The sequence below is a fragment of the Pinus tabuliformis genome, chromosome 8 (assembly GCF_031772625.1).
Source record: "Pinus tabuliformis cultivar Carrire ecotype Pingquan chromosome 8, CPIR1, whole genome shotgun sequence".
NCBI classification, from domain to species: domain Eukaryota; kingdom Viridiplantae; phylum Streptophyta; class Pinopsida; order Pinales; family Pinaceae; genus Pinus; species Pinus tabuliformis.
Genome location: NC_142294.1, coordinates 1,102,410,449 through 1,102,432,065, shown reverse-complemented (window position 1 = coordinate 1,102,432,065; position 21,617 = coordinate 1,102,410,449).

The window sequence follows — 21,617 nt, the reverse complement described above, 5'->3', positions numbered from 1 at the left end:
AGAAGTTTAAAAAGATTCATGGGTAGGTTAGATATCATGGATAGGAAAAACCAGTGGGAAAATCAACAACAACAACCCCCAATAAGAAATTGAAATTTTAGGAAGAACCTTAATACTGCAAAAAATGCTACACCAGACCAATATATTAGGCCCCCCTTCCAAGAAAAATATGTTGAGGAATCACAAAACCAAGAAGCAGAGGATGATACCCAGATTAATTTACTAGAAACCACAGAGGAAGACACTATTTTTCTTACTCAAGAAGAACAGGAGTTATATATGCTTCAACAGTTACAGTTAGGATCTGGTGAATCTTTTGATTTTAAACAAGGGTATGAATCAACTATATATGAGGTACATAAACAATATGGCTTGAGAAGTAAGAAGAATAACGAGACTCCCATTAAAATATCCATCCAAACCCAAGCTAAGATTATAAAAGAAGCCCTAGTTAAAAAAGTATTGCAAATTCTCCCTAGGGGAACACCTGAAACTTCAACCCCAAGGATTGTAGATATAACCTTCAATGAGAACCAAACAGAGCCAATTACTAAAAATAATCAAAATAAAGGAGATCAAGGAAAAATAGTAGAAACAAAGACTGAAATGCTTACCACTGAGAAACAAGATAAAGACACTCAAGCTACACACATTAAGGAAGACCTGAATCAAACAAACAAACCTCATCTCCCTTTCAATATTAAAAATGAAATAGTTAAATTAAAGATATCAGTTCCTTTAACCGAATTGGTAAAAAATGAAACTTATAGGTCACAGATAATTGAGACTTTGAACATAGGAGAAGGAGAGGATTCTATTAATTTGAATGATGACCAACATGAATTTTTGTCTGGCCTTGAGGCCAATGGAATTCATCAGCAAGCGGGACTTCCTCCGTTTTACATCAGCCTAAACATTCATGATAAGAATTTGCATAACACTATGTTGGACTCAGGAGCATCCCACAATCTCATGCCAAAGGAAATAATGGAAAGACTGAACCTAGACATTACCAGGCCTTATAAGGATTTATTTTCTTTTGACTCCAGCAAGGTTAAATGCCTTGGTTTAATCAAAGACTTATGTGTGACTCTTGTTTAGTGCCCTGCAAAGAGCATTCTGATGGATATGGTAAGTAGTGAGGAAAAGCCCTAAAACTTTCCCATATACTCCATGCGCTCAGATATGGACTCCTTCATCTTATACAATGCAGAAACTAATAAAAAGGAAATCATAGCCAAAGACCTTAAGTACAGAACAACCGACAGTGAGAACATATTCCATGAGTCACTTTGGCATTTAGACTTTGATGGCTCTATAAATAGGTTAGGGGTTGGTGTAGGAATGTGGATCCATAATATGGAAAATAACCATGCTGAGGGACATGCTTTCAGATTGAACTTAAAATGTACCAATAACATGGCCGAATATGAAGCCCTGATTCTGGGGTTACAATTGGTTAGGAAATTGGGAGCTAAAAGAGTTTCTGTCATGGGAGACTTAGAGTTGATTATGAAACATATCAGTGGTGAATATTTTGTAAACAACCCTAGGCTTGGTAGATATAGGGATATTGTTTTAGACTTGGTTAAGGATCTCCTGGAATCAAACTTTCCTGCCATTCCTAGAAAACAAAACATGCAGGCCCACAGTCTGGCTACCTTTGCTAGTACTTGTAAATTGCCATTTCAACCAAACCACTAGTACACCACAGAGGTCAGACAGAGGCCTGTTATACCAGACAACCTTAAGTATTGGCATATTTTCTCCCAGGACTCTCAAATCTATGATTTCATGATCAATGAAGGAGAATTTCATAATTGCAAGATAGATACTAACTGTACAATAAATAATAATATATAAAATAGCTTAGATGTAAATATTTTTGATGTACATGAACCAACTAAATTTACTAAAGTAGAAATAGATAGTTTAGAGAATGTAGAGATAGATGAAATAATCGATGATGATCTAGAGATTCTTAATTTGAAAAATAAATTTTTTCCTAAAGGATTAGTACCTTTAGAGGATTTGTTTGACTCTAATGATGTAGCTAGGTAACCTAAGATGGAACCTCTGATAGCTGACATAGTAGAAGTTAACATAGGAACTGAAGATAAACAAAAAATTATCAAGATATCTAAAGGCTTACCCCTAGAGGAAAAGGTCAAATATATCAATCTGTTTAAAGAGTTCTAGGATGTATTTGCTGGAGTTATGAAGACTTAAACTATTATGACACCATCATAATCCAACACAAAATACCTCTAAAAGAAGATCATAAATCTTTCAAACAGAAACTTAGGAGGATAAACCCAGTTCTTATGCCATCCATAGAAAAAGAGGTTAAAATAATGTTTGATGCTCAAATATTAGCACCCATTAGATACTTAGACTGGATTTTGAACTTCGTCACAACTAGGAAAAAGATAGGTGAAACTAGGCTTTGTGTAGATTTTAGAAACTTAAACAAGGTCTCTTTAAAGGACAACTACCTCTTACCAAAAATGGACCATATATTGCAAAGGGTAGTGGGCTCTTCTAGGATTTCACTGTTAGATGGATTCTTTGGCTATAATTAGATATTAGTCCAACCTGAGGACCAAGCCAAAGCTGCGTTTACTACTCCTTGGGGTACCTTCATGTATTTGAAGATGCCCTTTGGATTAATGAACGCAAGTAGAAAATTTCAAAGAGCTATGGATATAGCTTTTGCCAAGGAAATCCATGATTTCTTAGTAGTACACCAGGCTGACATCACAGTCTTCTCTAAATTAGACAATGAAGACTTATACCATCTCAGAAGAGTACTTATAAAATGCAGGAAATTTGGGATTTCTTTAAATCCTAAAAAGACACTTTTCGGTCTAGAAGAGTGAAAGTTGTTAGGACACATCATATCTAAAGATGGGATTAGGATAGACCCTGCTAGAATAGAAGCTATTTTAACCATTTCCCATCCCTGAAACATAAAAGAGCTACAATCCTTTATATGTAAAATTAATTTTCTTAAGATATTTGTCTCAAATCTGGCAGAATCAATTAATGAATTAAATAAAATGCTAAGAAAGGACTCATCAATCAAATGGACATTGGAGGCAAAACAATCCTTTGAATCTATTAAGGAAGCATTGACCAAGACTCCAGTCCTGATTAGTCCTAAGTTTAGGAAAGATTTTATTATTTTTTCTTTTGCTTCAGAACACACCATTCCAGCAGTCTTACTGCAAAAGGATAGTCGAGGATATGAACAAACAATAGCATTCTTTAGTAAATCCTTAAGATATGCCACACTAAAATACAATATCATGGAAAAACATGCATTAGCTTTGGTTAAGGCTATCAAAGATTTCAGAGTATACATTCTAGGCTCTCACATTATTGCTTATGTTCCAAACTTTGTAGTTAAGGACATTTTGACTCAAAATGGGCCTAAAGGAAAAAGAGGCAAATGGATTGCAACAATATTGGAATATGACATAGAGATAAAACCCACCAAGCTCATCAAAGGCCAAGGTTTAGCCAAACTCATGGCTGAATCGAACTGTTAGGCCTTTAATATCAACTTCATTAGTGCCCTTGATGATCAAGAGGAGACGGTGACTCCACAGATTAGTGAACCTTTTACTGATTCACCATGGTATGTAGATATTACATTTGTATTACTAAATTTACAAGCTCCTCCTGGATTGACAAGAACTAAAGCTAGATTTTTAAACATGAAGTCATTAAGATATTGTGTTATAGATAATGCATTGTTAGGAAAGTAGTGGTATTCTCTTAACATTTTTATTAAAAGATGAAGCTGACAAGATTTTACAAGAGTTTCATGCAGGGGACTGTGGAGGACACTTGTATGGGAAGAGTACTACTGACAAGATTCTGAGGGCTGATTTCTACTGGCCTACTTTGTTTGCAGATGTAAAAAAAGATGTGACCTCTTGTCACAAATGCCAGATTTTTGAGGGAAAGAGGAAACTGTTACCTTTGCCTCTTAAACCAATTTCCACTGAGATGCCATTTAAACAATGGGGGTTAGACTTCATTGGAGAAATACACCCCCAATCCTCAACTCAACATAAGTGGATTTTAATAGTCACAGACTATTTTACGAAATGGATAGAGGCAATACCTTCTAGGCAAGCCACATACGCTGTCATAATCACCTTCCTAAAGAGTAATATCCTTTCAAGATTTGGATGTCCCCAGAAGCTCATTACTGATAATGCAACAACCTTTAAGTCCAAAAGAATGATAGATTTCTGTAATAGATACCATATCACCCTTGGCCATTCCACAGCCTATTACCCTCAAGGTAATGGACTGACAGAATCATCCAATAAAAGCCAGGTCAATATTATCAAAAAATTAATGGAGGATAATAAAAGGACATGGAATAAGAAGTTAGTCAATTCCTTATGGGTAGTTAGACTGACTACTAAAAATTCCATTGGAACATCACCCTATCCGTTGGTTTATGGGGTGGATGCAGTTTTCCCATCATCCCTAGGAGTGTCAGTCATGAAAATACTCTAGGAATTACAGGTGGAACAAAATGACATTTAGAGAAGAATAAACCAAAATATACACCTGCAATAGACCAGAGAAGAAGTGTATGTAGAATCCCAGATAATCCAGGAAAAAATCAAGAAAGTCTTTGATAAAAAGACTAAAGAAGATGATTTTCAAATAGGAGACAAAGTCCTTAAGTGGGATTCAAGGAGAGAAGATAAAGGCAAGCATGGAAAATTTTATTTCCTATGGCAGGGGCCTTATGTCATTTTGGCTACAGAGGCAAAAATGCATTTTTCTTGAAAAACATAGATGGATCAGATCTACCAGGAGGACCTATTAATGGTAGGATGCTGAAGCACTACTTTTCCACTGACTTACAATAGTTTGCTATATTTTCCCATCATTCTACATAACACTGCAGATTGTAGATTCGATTGGATGGTAATCCTTTGAAGTTGAAGCTCGGAGAGAAGGCCCTAAGCTTTAAAAGATTTACTGTCATAAGTATCAATATGTAGATTCACGAAAGGACACCTTTCAAGGTAAATTCAGTGGTAAATCAAAGGCTAATGATCTTTAGAGTTCTTGACATTTCACTAGAAAATCCCATCCCCATGTGGAGCCACTGTTAGAGTCCTATAGTGATAGGATTCATAATTTTGAATTGGTTAAGTTTAAGCCTTGTAATATTGTAAATACCTTTGCTTTCTGCAAATGTTTTCCATATTAAAAATTTAAAAAATGTAAAGAGGGTATGTCCTAAAAGAAATATCAAAGGACAAAAAGAATAAGAAAAGATTAAAAAAATGAAAATATATGAACCACAAAAACAAAAACAGATCATGAAAGTGTGCAAGTCTAAATGCCACTACTATTTTACTGCTTTACTGTCTTAAATAATGGTCGTGTACAACTTGTCATCCATGCCACAACCCATGGTAGTCAAACTATTTAATCTTGGCTATTTCATGCTTTCAATTTTATGTTTATAGTTAGAGAATAAAATTTGACCAAACAACTTAATCTTGGTAGATCATTAGATAGGTAGAGAAAATAAAAGGAGCTCATCAAGTTTAATATGAGCCCTTGGATGATATAAGGTTAGAATTAGATAGTTTACTTTTCGAAAGAAAATGAATGATAAGGGTATGCTAGCCTAAATGCACCCAAATAAAGTCAAGAAAAACTGTTAGGGTAAGTAATGGGTAAGTAGAAGAAAGGTTGCTGAAGTATAAATTTGATTGGATAAAAGCACATTTATCATGCTTAATCATATCTTTCAATGTGCATGAGAATTTAATAAAGTAAAAACAATGGTTTAAAAGTTCATTTAATTAAATCCTTTTCATTTATTTCATCCTTATACTTACTAATTTCCCCATCCACAAGTAAATCCTAGTACTAAAAATCCTTCAAGTCATAAAGGCTTAGAGCATTTCTCTAATTTTTGGTGGGATCGAACCCTCAGCTTAATGACTTATGGACATCAAGTGTTAGAATTCCCATCATAAAAATTCATTACCATAATAAAACCCCTTTTCCTAAGGTTAAACTCCATTTACCTATGAAAAGTAACCAACCCCATGTTATATTCCATTTCATTCAAAAAAACCCACAAAAAGATTTTAACCTAAGTATAAAGTGTATGTGAATAGAATGCGCAATTATTACATTTATGCTTAGGGGTATTTTTGCTCCCCTCATTTCATTTCATATTAATTTTTTAACATAATACTATAGTTCCTAATATACCTTTTCCCGTATATAATTAAATCCCCTATATAATACCCCAACCCTTAGTTTAGTTATAAAGTATACTTTATCCCATATTCCTGACTTAAGTCACCGCTTCTCGGTAAAGCTAAACTAATACCATCATTAAGCCCCTCCCGATCATTTAATCCTAGGATTAACTCGTAACTAATCCCAAACCACCAAGGATTACCCTAGCCCCCCCAAAATCTATGCTCATATCATCCGCGCACATCCCTCGCCTGACTACTGTCCAATCATCAACGCCTTCATCTGACAGTCCACATCCATAACGGGTGCACCCCATTGCTGACCTTTACCTGCCTGATAAAGTGGTTTTCCCTGGCCCCCCATCTGCTATGTGTCAAGCGCTGGCATAGAATAGGTGACCCCTCCAAAATATCGCCTCCTCCATAAAAGCGGTGCGCTGGCTTGGGAAACTGCCTCTCCGCTCACCCCAAAAAACTGCCCACTGTGCATTTGTAAAATTATTTGCCAAAAAGTGACCGTTGCTCAATAAAAAGGCTGAGAAGCCCTATTTCGCCTTTTTCGCTCATTTTCTTTGTAAAACATTTGCAAACCATTGTGACACCTGCACACGCTAAAATCGCCAATTGACCTCAAATTCCACTACTGAAGAACCTGCAGAGACCCCAATCAACCTCTCTGTTTTTACCAGAGCCATTCAAACTGCTGAAGTTGCCAAGAACACCAAAGTTGAAGCTAAGTCACCCAATTCTAGGTATTTGAAGACAAATTACCAGGCAACCCTTTCAATTTGAAAACGTTCAGTCTTTAAAGAGTTTCAATTAAGTAAAATTAATTGAAATTACTTTAAATTTAAAACACATACCCAAACCCTTTCGAAAGCTTCTAGTTTCCTTCAAAACCCTTGAATAAACCAGTATTGCCAAATTCAAATCCACAAGAACTGAAGTATGGCTGCCCTTGTCGCCATGGATGTCAGACCTATCACAACTCCCCATTTGGACCTTGACCACCTCCCCTTGGTGGACAAGGATTTTCAAATTAGAGATACAAGTGCTTATGAAGTCCTACTCAAAATTCATTGTTTGAGTAAGGACATATATCTAAACCATTCTGATGACATTGGCCTTTGGGACTCCAGTTTGCCCAAATACCAGTTTCCACAAGTACATATTTTTCCTGAGATTTTCCATATGTGCCATGCCTATTATATTCCCACTCAGAGAGCTATAATGTCCCCCGACCAGAAAGTCTTGTTTACTATCATAGCTGAGTCAATCAATGAGATGTTACAAGTCCAACCAGGTCCAAACCTAACCCCACTCTCAATCGAGGATTTGTTAGACTAGTACACCAAATTGAGTCTATCTAGACTGACCCAAATATTCCAAACTTTCATTGTAGAAGAGCAGCACATTCCTAAAGATGCACCTCCATATGTTTCTACCATTTTCTCTGAAAGAGGCAAACAAATTATAACCATGATATCATGTATTTTGGGTTGTACCACTAATGAATTTGTTGATAATCTTATCCTGGCCTTCATGTCCATTTTCACCCTAAGCAAGCCTCCTGCTACTCTGTACAATTATGCCCAGTTCATCGCTGAAAGGATGCATGAACAGTTTACCAGAATCCACAATGAAAGAGTATTTAAGTACTCATCTGTACTATACCACATGTTTTTGTATTATCAGTCAGATAGATTTCCCTTCACCATCCAGAAGTTGGATACTAAAGGCCAACCCAAGTCTGTCATATTTTGGACACCACTATTCCACAAATATTCATCACCATACACCTACACAGACTTCATTGACTCTTTTGTCCATCTAGTCATGACTATTCTGACAAGAAGTCCTCCACCCAGAATAAGCCAAGAAATCAAAAGTTTCCTCCAATTTTCCAATAAAAGTAAGGTGGGAGATTGGTACCTTTACCAAAACCACACTGAAATAAGAGTCTATGGTTGCCAGCTTGCCCCATACAAACTGCCCAAATACCTCTCCATGAGGTTATTTTCTCTAGAGTATTATAGGCAGATAATTAACTCTGATGAAGTTAACTTTGTCTTGGCCAAGAAAATAAATCAGTTCAAGGTCAAAAATCAGTTAGGCCCTTTCATTTGCAATTCTAGAGAAGCAGGGTAGGAAGCAGATCAGATTCTGCAACAAATGAAGTTCCAAAACAATTTCATGTGGAGGTATGACCCCAAAGGGTTTATTACCAAACTAAGACAAAAGGTCAAATTGGGACCTTACATTCATCACCCCATACCAGAGATAGAGAGATATTCCAATTAATCCGAGTGGTTAGAAAAAACTCTAATAGAGAGGGATAATACAAAGGTAGATGTTGAAAATACCTTGTTTGATATAGAGAGACAACTTGATGAAAGCTCATTACTGTAGGTACCAGAGCAAGAAGGAACCATGAGTACCCCTACTATTTTGCAAACTCCTCAGAATGAGGAAAAGAATCCCAAAAGGAACAGAGAGGGAGCCTCTACTTCAGGTATGGACACTTCATGTGCAGTATGAAGCCATCCGGAGTAAGAGGCCAAGGCTCAATCCTGTTTCAGAACAGGAAGACATAGAAGGATCAATTGAAATAACTAATACTGATTTAGTGTTGGGTTGTGTTATATTCTTTCCACGACTAGCCCACGTAGTTAACCAGGGGATTAGAAGTGGGGCGGAGCCCCCCCTTCTAGTGGGGGGTCACAGGGGGTTTGAGGGTTGTAGGTTACCCCACTCTATGGGGTCCAGGGCAACGCCCCAAGAAATTTTGTTTTTGGACCCTATATTAGGTTGGGTGGACCTACCTATGGTTTCATGCATGATTTTTTGCACATGGTTTTGGATGTGATGGTTTTCGGTCCATGGTTTTAGACACGATGGTTTTCGGTCCATGGTATTGGATGCTTCGACATGTATAAATATGTATTGTAACATTGAAAGGAATATAATGAAAAATCAAGTTGGTAGTCCTGGTTTTTGGATCCAGGGGAAAATCCATGTGTATATGTGTTTTACATGTTATGCTCTCGCATTGCTTATTTTCTGTGTTTTAGAATTCATATGCAGGTAATTTCTTTATGGGGTTAAAACCTACATTTGGTATCGGAGCTATTTTGGCTTCAAGGGGACGCCTTTGTTGTTGAGGGGTTTTTCTCGGGCTTACGGTAGACCCCGTTCAGTGGGAGATCTGCAGGATCAATTCTGGTGGTGAAATAAGATGGCGAGTAGTGGAAAGATAGAGACCGAGAAGTTTAATGGTCAGAGTTTTGAGTTGTGGAAAATCAAGATGGAGGATCTATTGGTGGGTAAAGATCAGTGGATTGCGGTAGATCCGGGTACTAAACCAACAGGAGTGTCTGATGAAGAATGGAAGAAGTTGGATCGGAAGGCAAAGAGCATAATACGATTGTGTGTCTCAGATTCAGTATTGCTGAATGTATCAGGGGAAGCTACAATGAAGGATTTGTGGGACAAGTTAGGGACTTTGTACCAATCTAAGTCTCTAGTGAATAAACTATTCCTACAGAAAAAGCTATATAACCGAGTATGAAAGATGGAGACTCGGTGGCAGAGCATCTAAATGCGTTTAATACTGTGGTAAGTCAATTATCGCTAGTTGATATCAAAATTTCAGATGAAGATAACTGCATTAGTTTGTTGTGTTCTCTACTAGATTCGTGGGATAGTCTGGTTATTGCAATAGGTAGCAATGCAACTGCCTTGCAGTTTGATGAAATAGTCTCATAGTTGCTGACAGAGGAGATGAGACAGAAAAATATGGAGAGCCAGAATGGTGATGCCTTGTCTATACGAGGAAAGTCCTAGAACAGAAACAGAAATAAGTCATCGAGTGGGAGATCTAAATCTCTAGGAAAACCTATAAAGGTGGTGTGCTGGAAATGTGAAAAGGAAGGGAACTACAAAAGGGATTGTAAATCTAAAGCTCCTGACAAAGGAAAGGGATCTGATGATGCTCCTTTTGTAGAGGCGAAAACCACCTTAGATGAAGGTGGGGATGTGTACTTGGCTTCTTCAAGTACACATGTAGATCATGAGGCATGGTTGATTGACTCAGGTGCATCCTTTCACTTCACTCCCCATAGAGAGTGGTTCTGTGAGTATGAGAAATACGATGGTGGTGATGTCTTCTTAGGGGATGATAGGAAGGCTAGAATTGTTGGTCGCAGAAAAGTAAAGCTGAAGTTATAAGGTGGAAGGGTTAGAACACTTCTGGGTGTTCTACATATTCCTGCATTGGCCAGAAATCTGGTTTCTGTAAGCAAGTTGGATGATGCAGGTGTAAAAATAGTGTTTAAGAAGGATACCTGCAAGATGGTTTGTTATAGCTCCAAATCTCACTCTTATGGTTTGTGATGCTGCACTTATGGCCTAGGGCAACCCCTCCTTCCAGACCTGGTCCAAAAATTTAAAAAACAGTGTTTTATTCCCTATACGCGACTTTGCCCTGTGTTAAACGCGTGTACACGCGGGTCTGTCATACCAAACCCGCGTGTATCTATTAAAACACTTAAAAAAATATAATTTCCTCTTTTTCGGGCGGTGATCGCGGGTTTACCTGCTGGATCACCTGTTAGTGCCCGTGGCCCAACTGTTCCCAACCAACTCCTAACTAAAAAACTACTTTGGAGAGGGTATAAAAAGACATCAAAGGGAAGGCCAAAGGAGGGGAGAAAGGAGAGCAAGATTATTATGCTGAGATTTTTCCCTTAGACCAGGTCTGAAGTCCTTGGTGCATCCTGCACTTCCCCCATTTTGCATAGGAAACCCTTGTTTCCATGTGTATTGGTGATCATTCATCCTTGACATCATCATTGAGTAAGACTTGGAAGGAGCTCTTGTTGGAGGCTGGAGGCTGGAACGAATCCGGGAGGAAGCTTGCTTGGAGCCTGCTGAAGGTGTTCAGGTGATATCTTTCCGATATATGTACTTTATTTGCCTTTATATATAAAGAAACACGTCTTTGTTCCCGAATAATCTTTCTTTATGCTTATGAGATTATTGTGTTGAATTCTTATGAAAGTGGTTACTTAAAGATTTTTTATAACTAACTTTATAGCATGAAGATGATTTATACATAAACTTCTATACATGTACTGTTGTGTTCTTTGATTTGTTTGTCTTGCAGCTCAGAGAAAGAAGAAGGGAACTCCAAGAAGGGTTTGCACCCTAACGGTCTTCTCGAACGTAGGACCTTAGGTATGTACCCTAAACATTAGAATTTGCTTAAAAGTAAAAAAGATGGCTGTGTGTGTGTGTTTCTTTGTATAAGCAATTTTCAGTCTGGTAGAGTCTTAGCCCAAAGGACCCTAGGGGTACTTTCCCTTCAACCAGAATTGGCGACTCCGCTGGGGACAACACTCTTGTTGTTCCTAGTTTGGGTAGTCCTCAAGCTAATCAAGGCTCAGTCCCTCTGTTTGTTGGTTCTGACTGTCTGATATTTTCTTGAACTCCAAGATTTTCCAGTTTTTCAGTTTGTGTTTTTTATTTTTCTTGAAACACTTCATATACGCACTTTTTCTGGATTACAGAAGCGTATATACGCAAGTTGCACTAAGTAAACCCGCGTATACGCAGGTTTCCTTAGTGACAGTCGCGTGTACACGCATTCTGCAAATAATTGCAGGCGCGTATATCACATAATTTTCAAGATTTATAATTTTTCTTTTGGCTGAATGTCTGTCTGGTGGTTTGGGTCAGTTTAAAACAGCCAATTCCCAGTGACAGTTCTCTGTTTAACAGGGGGCATCTTGTTTCGAACTCTCTCTAGTTATAAGGAGTGCTAGTCTTGTTTTTCGTTGATTGCAAGCGTCATTGATTTTTGACACACAAGGTTTCTGTTTAAGAATCTTGATTGCTCTGTTTCGGCAGAGTGGGAAGATTGTCTTCAAATCTTTGTGTCCATTTTGTTTTCATGACATTTATGTTTGCTTAACGAAATCGTTTTTATGACCATTTACTCCTTTGTTTCGGGAAATTTTCTTGTTACCAGTTTCTTGAAACTTGTCTTTTGATATTTTGGACTTTCATTGCTGCTTTTGATTGTCAAAAGCGTTTTCGAACACATTTTATTTTTGTTGAGTTTTCATCATTTGAAAGGTGTCAATTCACAAAAGTGTTTGGTGGCTTGTTTATCAATCATTAGTGTCAGTTTTTTTTTTTTGAGAGTTTTCCTTTGAAAAAGACTTTTTGGTTTGATTGAAAGAAAATCTTTTGAAAGTTTTTGAGTTTCGCTTTCTTAAACTTGCTTCTCATCTGATTTCCTTTTTTGCGAAGTGAAAGTGCTTTGTTTTTTATCTTAAAACTTGTTTTTATTGTTTGGACGAAATGATTAGTAACAAATCATCTTCTATCTAAGCATTTCAGTGGCAAGACAAAATTTGGTAAAGCAGCAACTTTCCTTCTTTGTTTTTAGAGTAGTCTTTGAATCGTGCATCCACATTTAGTTCTTGCATTAGGGAAAGATTTGCATCTTTTTTTAGGCATATTTAGTTTTGTTAGTTTTTGTGAGTGTGGAGTCTGAAAAGAAAAAGAAATTTTTTTTTTTTGTTTATATTGCAAGTGCCTTCTGAACCTCATAGAAATTGCTATTCATCGAAAACAAAAGTGCATGTGCATGTAGCTAGGTTTTATTAATTTCTTTTGCGTCCATAAAAACACCACAAGTTTCACATCCATTATCTTTGACTTAAAGAACAGCCTAATAAAATCAAGCGCTTAATTAAAATCCACTAGAACTTTTTGTTTTAGTTATTACACCAACAAGTTTAGGGTTTTAGGGCCTTGGATTAGGCGAGTGGAGAGTTAACTCTCCAAGGCCACACAAAACGTCAAACATAAGAGTCTGATTAAAGAGAGTAAATCCAATAGCGTTAGGGAGACCAGGAAAGCTCCGGATCTGGGAGTTAAGCACGAGGGTCTGTGAAGACAGGGAAGAGAGATACCCCCTCTCCTACTTGTCCGAACTTACCTCACGACTGTTCCGCCTGGCTTCTGCGACGAGTTGGTACCCATAGTTGCCTCTCCTAGGGATTTGCATAGGTGGCTGCGGAGGGGAATCCCGTGGCACCTGAGGTCGACGTTGTATCACTCTCGACAGTACTTCCGGAGGGCACCCTTGCGAAGCTTGGGGGCTTGCACCGGCGCAGACTGTTGTTAGGAGGTCAGCGTAACTTCCTCTGATACCTTCGCTGATAGGACTGGGCCCTCATCATCCCAGACTATCCTCGGAAGGCCCTTTGATTCACTTTCTCGTATTTTGGTGTCCGGTCTCAATCACCCGGAGCGGAAATACTTGAAAGTTGTTTGACTGGCTGTATCTTTAGGAACTTTATACTGTGTGCTCTGTGCTCCTAGTCGGCTTAGCTTTTAATTTTTTTGAGTCTTTAGTTAGATCTTAACAAAAAAAATTCAAAGTGGCTGACCGGTCTCCAAGACGGTCTCGAAGACTTCATGGTCTCTCGCCACCTAGTTTAGAGCCTTCTCCTAGAAGGCGCAGAGGGAATACTACCGGTGGGGTCCGTCCCACGCCGGCTGACGCATCGGGGATTGATCCTCCTCTCGGGGATATTAGCGGCCAAGCAAGGCCTGGTACTTTTGAACAAGAGAGGGACGCTCCAGTTTTTTCTCAAGTTCGCTTTCAAGCGGAGGATAACGTAGAGGTAGAAGAACTTTCAGAATCATTAGTGATTCCAAATTCTCCACTACCATCTAGTTACCCAGACGTATTGCAATACGTTGGGCCTCCATTATATAGACCAGCGAGTCCAGGTTACGCTACGCGCTTACCATTTATGATCACTACTGGAAGCATGGCTTCCACGAGTGCTGCGACTATGCAAACCCCAACATCGGTGCAAGGGGGAGGAACCATTTCCATCCCCTCCGCTTCCTTGTTCGGATCGTTTGCTAGCACATCTTTGGTTGGGTCTACCTCCATTCCGTCCACGAGTGGAAATGCCCAAACCAATGCTTTTAGTACTGGTTCCTTCCTTTTTGGCACCCAATCACAGGGTATTCCGTCAGTTCCGTTCAGTGCCGCTACGTCCATGATGGGCGGATCGGCTTCATTTCAGGGTTTTCCTTTTGGAAGTGGTCATATTCCACATTCCAACCCAACGGTAGGATCCATGCCTTTTTCTTCAATAGGACAAAGCAGCAATCCTTTCCAAGGTTGGAATAACCCTGGGGCTAGTAACGCAGGAACTGCGAATCCATTCATTGGCCAACAAGGAAGTAGGCCGTATTCCACGGTTAGCATGTTTCAAAGTATTCCTCCCCTCGCTTCGGCTTGGAACCCATATCAGGGGTTATCGACTCCTTACAATTCTATAGGAGGAAACTTTGCAAGCTATGGAGCTTATACGGCAGGAGTTGGTCAAACTCCGAATTTTGCTGGACCACAAGGCTTGCCCTTTGGTTCAGCTGGTTCTACTGGTCACTTGGGGCAGCCTGGTGCCTCTCAAATCCCAGGACAATCTTTTCAGAACTTGGGGAGTTCTGCCCAGTCTGGGTGGAATCCCCTAGGTCCTCCTAGGCTTCCATTTCTGGCAACGTTAAACTTGCCAGATCTCACTAAGCTAACGAACGACCCTATCAGATACAATCCAGCCTGGCCTCCGGTCCTAACCAAACTACCTTCGGACATCCCAAAATTCGAAGGGAAGAGTGGTGAAGATCCGGGCGATCATGTAACCACATTCCATTTGTGGTGCTCATCTAACTCCCTCATCGAAGATTCGGTTAGGTTGAGACTTTTTCAGCGCACCTTGACTGGTAATGCGGCTAAATGGTACATAGAGTTGCCAGGGGGCAGCTTTACATCGTTCGCAGACTTAGCTAATATCTTCTTGAATCACTTTCAGTTGCCTGTCCGCTATGATGCCGGAACTGAACTTCTGGCTACCTTTCGTCAGGATAAGGCAACCCACATTTCTGATCACATACAGGAATGGAGACGGAGAAAAAGGCTCATTAAAGCCGAAATCCCTCCGGAGTACCATCTAGAGTGGTTTTTGAAGTCTTTGCAACCTGAGATCTCCAAGGATGTCTCCATGTCTGGGGTCTATTCTGAGGAGCAAGCCATTTTCAGGGCCCAGCAATTAGAACTGATCTACTCTCAGTCTAGGATCCTCCAAAAGTACTTGCCAGATGCTCCTGGATCTAAGGTTGATTTAGCTAAGCCAAAGCCAGGTCCGCATGCGGATGGTATCGTGGGGTCTGTAGACTCGACTACAGTGAACTTGTTGAATCAATTGCAGCAGTTGTCATTACAAACTGCTCCTAACAACCAAGTCACAATGTCTAATCCTCCTGCTTCCCAAAATTCTTCCATTAACGCCGTCCAATCCGATAACCCCAAAGGAAATCAAAATTCCAATGGGAAAAAGAAAGGACGTGGTAAAAAGAAGAACTCGGATGGGAAGCCCGATGCAAATAAATCCGGCAACAACGCTGGTGGTGGTAAGGGTGAGTCGAGAAAGAAAGTCAAGTTTCCTTGCAAGTTATGCAGTGGGGACCATCTAACTCATCTTTGCCCTAGAATCGAAGACGCTCAGCGCTTGTTAGCACAGCAAGGGACTTCTAGTTCGCAAGCTGTGTTGACTAACCCGTTTCCCCAAGGGCAGCAACTTCTTGCTGGCGCAAGTTCGAACCCTGGTACCTCCGTAGGGGGCAACCAGGAAGGGGACAAGTCATCAAATGTTTTCATGATGGGTGCTCACGCTAATGTGGCCACACGGTCACGCGATTATGGTGAAGGTGAAAATTCTAAGGGTAAATCAGTTCCCGAAACTAACAACCCACTTCATATTGAGCGACCTTCTGTTGAGACTATACCTCGGGTGCCGAAAGGTTCAACTAAACGCGTGACTATCAACCCTAATATTAGGGCAGCCCAGAATTACTCCATTGTCGAGGATCTGGCTCAGAGTCCATGTGCTATGTCCGCGTTAGAGGTTCTCCAGACATGTCCTACTCAACGAAGTGCCTTGCTATTGGCAATGGGGGCAGTAGATCCAAGTGATTCCTTAGCTCTCTCTTTTGATATGAGTAATGTCAAAAAGAGACTTCCTCATCACATGGCTTTCCAGATAAAGTCTACCTACCAGAAAACGAATATTTTCCGGACGGTTGTAGATGAGGGAGCTTCCACGTGTGTCATGTCTATGTCATGCTGGAAGGCCATTGGATCACCGACGGTTGTTCCTTCACCCACCCTATTGACAGCATTTGATGGTCACTCTCATAGACCGTACGGGATTATCCCGGCTTTTCCTATATGTGTTGGAGGAAAGGTCATTAATATTGAAGTAGAAGTCATAGACGCTAACCTAGATTATAATCTCCTATTAGGAAGGAACTGGGTATACGAGATGGAAGCCGTTGTTTCGACTCTATTTCGTGTCATTTGCTTTCCTTATGAGGGGAAAATCGTTAAGGTTGACCAATTGGACTATTGTCCAGCTGATCCTCAAGCAAACTCTGACTCTACCATTCCTTTAGTGGGTAACCCCCGTCCGCCTATTGAGAGTCTAGGAGTCGGGATGTATTCTTCATTGATGGGTACGTTTAGCCTTCCCCCTCCTACAGCTGGTATAGATACAATTTCATCCTCCAGGGATCCTTTACGGAGAGAGTTTGTCCAAACTCTTTATTCTTCGAATCCTGGAACCTTAGCTTCATCTGTGACCACATCAGGTGACGACAAGGTGGGTGAAATAGAATCTCTTATGTCTGCAGCAGAACATAGATGTGAATCTATCGATAACTCTGTAGATAACCATTCTACTATTTCCTCCGGGAAAGAAATAGATGGTGATGTGGCTCATTTTCGGACCCCTGATTCCACCTCTGCATCGGATTGCTCGGATATTGTTTTTCCATCGGATGAAGCGATATTCGAAGCAATGACGGCCGTAGATCGACCTTTGGAAGATTTACATCGTCGGTTATACTTTCATTCCCCTGTGCATGAAGTAGAATCTCGGTCCTCCAGTTCGACTAGTGATGTTTGTACGGTCCCTTTGGCTCCGACACATTTATTTGCCGAAGAGAGTATATTGATTGGTTCGATCGTCGTACCTATAAACATCCCTAGGAGTCAGTTGGCGGAGCCCCCTGACGGGCTCTACCTCAGGAAGTGCTTTGCTTAGCTTTGGCCAGGCAATGGCTTCTTTGTATTTTATGTATATTTGTACATATCTTATCGAGCGTTTTCTGATATCAGCACTTTTGGTCTGCTTTGGCAGGTGTTGATGGATGATTTGGTTTATTTTGGATTCGCCGATGGTGCTAGTCGGCACACTCGGAATCTTGCTTCCGCAGCTTGGGTACTTTATTACCCAACTGGTCAGTTGATGACATCGAGAGGCGTGTGTATCGGTCCTGCTTCAAACAATATGGCCGAGTATACAGCTGTTATCAATTTATTATCCGAGGCAATCTCTCATGGGATCGACTCGTTGGTAGTGTATCTTGATTCTCAATTGATAGTGTCTCAGTTAAATAACATTTATCGGGTTAGAGATCCATCATTATATCGCCAATATTTAAGGGTGAGGTTGTTGCAAAGATCATTTATTTACATTAATTATTTGCACATTCCAAGATCTCAAAATTGGTTAGCTGATTCTATCGCTAATCAAGCATTAGACTGGCATATCAATCATTCATCATCATAAAATCATGCATCAAAAAGTCAAACTGTATATATATATATATCGCAAAGCGTCTCGAGTGTACATATGTGTGTCCAAAAATATACAAAATTGGGACTCAAATGCCCATAATCATGTCAGGCATATCTAATGCCTCGGCTCTGGATGAGCAGCTAAATAACTAACTATAGCATTGGCCACGCGCCGAAAAACGCGAACCCAGTCACGTGGCATCCCAACCACATGACGCTGCATATCTGGAGGAAGGTCCTCTATCTCGGCCATCGGTACTTGATAGCTCAATCTCGCCAAGTGTCGCTGGACGTTGGCGAGGGTCCTTTCCGCATCCGCAGCCGCCTCTTCGGCTCCTCGGCCACGCCGTCCGTGCCGTGGGAATCCATCTGGTCGCACAGGCCCAATGTCTGGAACATGATCATCATATCAGTCATTTGAATCTCATCAAAAAAAAAAAAATATATATATATATATATTTTTCAAAGTTCATCATTATGCTTGAAAAATCCTAAAAATCATAAAAATCAAAAAATCTTACCGATCTCGCCCCATGCTGCGTCTGGTGGTAACACTAGGTCAGGATCTCCTCGGAAATCCAGTCCAGCATAGGGGCAGTCGTCTATGGCGATGATCTGTTGCTCCCACCAAGCAAAAAAGTCGTCGTCGAATGCATTCCTGGGCACTTCCCCACCCCCCAGACGTTTCATCAAGTCAGCCCACCGGCCCATACGTGGATCACGTGGACTACTGATGGGAACTGCTACCCTGGGGCGGAGTGCGGGAACCTTCTCGAAGAAAAACGTGCATAAAATGGTTCCGTACCCAAAGTTCTTGGTCTGTCCCTTCCTGATAGAAGCAAGCTGCTCCTTCATGTTGGCAAGTAGAGGAGTACACCAGTCAAACACCGTGGTGAGACAGTCCACTGCTACGCTCATGTTTACTCGTGATGCCTGATGTAGCGAAGATGACCCGTTCACTCGAGCTATGGTGAACAGGATTATCCGCAGTGACAAACTCGCCACGTGTGGGATCGAGATCTGACTCCCGACCTTCCGATGACCTGGGCAGTAAAGTTGTACATAGTCGTCTACGCTGAGACTATTCCGGGTCCTGCCCCGGGAGTGGACTACCTCTCCCCTTCGGGAAAGGCCCGTGATGAAATATATATCTTCCACTTCTATCCTGAGTGGCATTTGATCAATCATAAAAGCTTCTTCCTCGACATCCCAATAATCGATAAGTCTCTCGAGCAGACGCACATTTGCTTTCATATTCGGCAACTTGAAGAATTTTAACAATCCGCATCCCCGTAAGGCATCTAATGCCTCATCATTGTCCATAACTTCATTATCTACAGTTGAGTGCTCTCTTTCACGCCATGTGAGAGTCATCCTGGAAGAAAAAATCATTTTCATCCATTAGTTTTTTGTATAAAAAATTTTCGCTGCGCACACGCGGTTTACCCTATACACAGTCGCGTGTAGGGCCGTCGTATACGCGATTTATATACATCCAACCCGCGTGTACGCCGCAGAGCAATTTTTTGCAAAAATCTAACGGTGAAACATTAATTAAACTTCCTAAAAACTATCACAATTGATTGCAAGCCAAGTTTAGTGCTTACCTGGAAGTTTTCGGCAAGTTTGAACGGTTGAATAAGTCACGGGGAAAGTTTGCTCCTTTTGCTCCACAATTTGCTCTCCAAGTCAAACGGTGAAAATGGTAAGTCCAAAATTTCTTTTTATAAGTTTTGAAAATGCAAAATTTTTTCAAAATTTTATTTTGTTTGGTTTCATGTCACTTTTAACTTGGGAGCTTGGAATGTCGAGATTGAGTTGTTTTTCAGGACATTTTGGACATTTTTCGACGGTTCGAGACGGTTCCATGACTGCTGACCCGTCATGGCAGGTATCGTGTTCTCACTGGCATATAGGTTAGGGACACCATTTTTCCGTTGCATTATGCATACTAGCCTCCATTTGACCGATACATCTGCCGTAGGGTCGACCCCATCATGTTATGGTTCGCAAGCCATTTTCACTCGCCGATTCTTTAAATCATGACATGATGGTAGAGCCATCCTTTTACATGGGCATCCTAGTTAGCACCTCACTGACATTTGTTGCCCATGCTGCTTCGTTTTGAGTAGGCTCGGGAGTCCTCTGTAGTCCCGCCATGACTTATGCGTTGAAGACTCATTCTTCTTTGCTTCTTCGCTTCGTTCTGGCCTTATACCCTAGAGGCTCCTATGTGTGTTGAGTTGTACTTCTGCATTGCATGTTGACCATTTGCACCTTTTGGCCTATAGCCGGCTTCACTTGGACTCGTGTTTAAGCCCACTTTTGACCATGACGTCTGCAAAAATCAACCTTGCATACCCTTGACCTCTGCAGCTTGACATACCCAGATCCGTGGAAGGGACATACCTCTGAGTGTCACTGACCAGTTTTTCACCTCCCTGCATTGAGCATAGGAACGTTCCTTTCCCAGGAACTAGATCATCTGTTTCACCGACACTCGTTCTTTCCACTGTACCATAGCATTCTTTTATTCTTTTTCCGGCTTATCAGAAAAAGACAAAAAAATTAAATATTCCAAAAAGAGTGGGAACAGGGACATTATTTCCATTTATTATTGGCAGCTAGAGTCAGTCGTGTCGCCCTTGAACAAAGCACTCAAAACAAAGTCTCCTCCGCATGGGTGGGATTTAGTTTGACTTAGGTAAGCCATAACCTTGTTATCGAGTCAGTTCTCCCCCGATTGGTTATCTCTTCCAATCATATGGAGGGTTTGTTCGTGCCTCCTGCATGACGAACTTATACAGATTCATTATATGCTGCCACATAGTCACATTGAGTCGTGCTTTTGTTCAAGGGAAGTTAGCCTGAGTCGGCCTTTCTGCGGTGTCTCTTGACTCATTTTTCAGTCGGCCATCCCTGGTTGTCAGTGTCATGTCTATCATCACATCAGTTATATTGGTCCTTCACTCGTGCCGGTTTGAGAAGGTCCCCATTGACTTCTTGCTGGCGGGTCTTGTCCTTATTGACGACGACACATTGCTCTGAGGGCAGACCTAGAGACCGCACCCTGGCCCTATTTTCATTATTGATAGGTCACCTTGTGCTCAGCATCGATCAGTATCATGGGTCTTTGACTGAGTGGCTTCCCTTGTGTTCGACATCAGCATACATTATCACACATTGGGATTCGTGCAGTACCTTGGTTTCCATTTGACCCTATTGGTGGATACCTCGCCTCTGTGTCAGCTTTCATTATTGGTTGGTTCAGAGGGTTTCTGCCGCGCGCTAGCCACATCTTGTGTATGCCGGAAACGTACTTCGGTTGGGTTACTACATCTTTTTCGTCCGATTCCTTCCACATTATTGGCCTACGGGTTACACTCGCGCTAGATTGATGGAGGATGCCTTAATGCCTTCCTTCTAGCGGATCTTTCCCTATCGACTCCGACTCATTGCTCTGGGGCAAAGATCTAGAGTCCATTTGGCAGTACCTTGGGGTTTGCAGTCATTAGTGGCAGATTCCTCGCTATCGACAGTGGGAAACCATCATTGTCTCCTGATTGATAGATTCTTACAGGTGTTCGACTTCAGCTCATCTATTCACACTTGTTAGATTGTACTGGGTACCTTGA